The sequence below is a fragment of the Leucopleurus acutus genome, assembly GCF_964270905.1.
Source record: "Leucopleurus acutus genome assembly, chromosome: 2".
NCBI classification, from domain to species: Eukaryota; Metazoa; Chordata; class Mammalia; order Artiodactyla; family Delphinidae; genus Leucopleurus; species Leucopleurus acutus.
In genome coordinates, this window is record NC_139143.1 from 176,113,295 (window position 1) to 176,115,732 (window position 2,438).

Consider the following 2,438-nt stretch of genomic DNA (forward strand, 5'->3'; position numbering starts at 1 on the left):
GATGGGGATGCTCTGGTTTAAGGGTGGGAACCCAGAGCTCCTCCTGCCAGCCCCTCTACTGCTCCCCAGGATTCAGGGGCTTAGGGGAACTAGAATTTCTCTATGACCTTGGGCAAGCCACATCACTTTTCCAGACCTCAGTTTCTTTATCTGTAAAATGGGGATACAGTCCCCTCGGTGAGCTGCCGAGGGATTATATGAATATATGAGGAAGTTTATACTGTCAAACACCACATTAAAATAAGTCGTCATTATGAATAATATCTGTGTGACCTTGGGCAAGTTACCTAACCTCTCTGAGCCTCACTTTCTCAAGATGAGAGAGTGGTGGGAAGCAGAGAACGGCAGAGGCGGCATGAGGGAAAAACAAATACTGTGAAAGGCTTCTCAAAATATAGTTTTCAAAATATTAAATACACAATTCATATAGAAATACATAGTGAGCTCATGTGAATTTTCTTTGTAGCTTATAATGAAGGAACAAAGCTAGTGCAATGAAGGAGATGAGAAAAAAATTTATATATACTTATATATGGTAAAAAAGATTCAGTAAAAACAAAAACAACAATAACCAAAAAACCAAGAATTCTGGAATATTCATAAGGTTGCTAAGTTACATACAAAACTGGTTAATGTTCTATAGGGCAATAAAACCCTAACGTTGGGGCTATCTTCTGTATTGAAAAGAAATCATTTGCATCCCTACCAGACAAAAATAATTGGCAACTTATCAGTTTTGTACCAGCTAACAGCTATCTTTATAGAGCCTGGGCCCTAATCAATAGTAAATAATAAGTCAAGCAAAGTGACATTCCCCTGGAGTGTCAGATGATCCTTAGGAAGGCTTGTGAGACACTACTCGAATTTGACTTTGAAAGGACACCAGTTATCTATTTGCCTTATTTCCAAGTGTTGGATGATTTCACTTATCAGGCTGTTACAAGAGTATAAACACTTCCCAAGAAATAAAAGACATCGATGGTAATAAGCATATCATTAGTGTGAAAAGTAATGGGTTGGCAATAGCCCTGTGAATGTCACAGCTGGGACACCTTCAATCAGAGGAATGGCGTTCTCTTCCTTTTCTCCAGAGCTCAGGCTCTTGGAGGGGAGGTAGGAGATATAGGGATGAGAGGAAACCCCTTGTCATGCCTGTGAGGATCCAGGCGCTCCATCCCACAGTATAGCCAAGGGCCTAAGGAATAACCAGAAAAATAATTTCTAAGTTACTCAAATTCCTTATGGTGGAGTCACAGCTCACTCAAGGGCTGCGTTCCAAAATCAGCATATAAGGCAATAATTGCAAATGGTCAGTATTACCCTTGGAAGAAATTCTTAGGAAAGGGCCATGTTGGAGACTGTATTACCATTTCGGGATACTTCTATGCTGTCACTTTTAGCTTTGACATCAGAACAGATTTCTTTGTTCTTTACTTGCATATCAGTTCTTTTAGCTTTGACATCAGAACAGATTTTCTTTGTTCTTTACTTGCATATCAGTTGGCTCATATATACTCCCTTTTTCAAAAAAAAAAGAAAAAAAAAGAAATTCAATCTTTCAAGTTTAGAGTTGTACTCAGTGGTGAGGCATTTAGACCACAAGAGGCTCTGGATTTGAGGCAGACCTGGGGACTGCAGGAAAACGCTCCAGAATAGGCTCCTTGAGGGTCTGGAGCGATGGGCAGCATCCCTTACCTTATTTTCATTGGCATCATTAGCTCTTTCTCACTCTGAATTTTACTAGGCAAAATACAGATAGTCAGATGTGCATATAATGTAACTCTGAAGTTTTTGTATTCCTTTTTTTAATTAAAAAACATTGAGGTATAATTTACATACGGTAAAATGCATACATCTTAAGTGCCCTGTTCAATGGCTTCTCATGTAAATGAAGATATCCTTTACCGCCACCCAGATCAAAATACAGAACATTTCCATCACCCCAGCAAGTTTTCTCGTGCCCCTTGTCGTACAGTCAGCCCTCAGCGTCCGAGGGTTCCGCGTCCACAGATTCCACCAACCGGGGATCAAAAATATTTGTAAAAAATTCCAGAGTTCCCAAAAAGGAAAACTTGAATTTGCCTTGCGCTGGCAACTATCATCTACATGGCATTTACATTGTATTTACAACTATCTACATAGCATTTACATTGTATTAGGTATTATAAGTAATCTAGAAAGGATGTATAGTATAGGGGAGGATGTGGGTAGGCTATATGCAAATACTTCTCCATTTTATAGAAGGGACTTGAACATCCTCGGATTTGGGGCTCCGAGGGGATACAGGGGTGTCCTGGAACCAATCCCCTGCCGATACTGAGGGACAACTGTACCCCCCCTCCCCGCAATGTGACCAGCGTTTCGACTTCTCTCACCATGGGTTATTTCCGCCTGTTCTTGAACTTCACGTAAATAGGGTTGTTCAGTGTGTGTCTTTT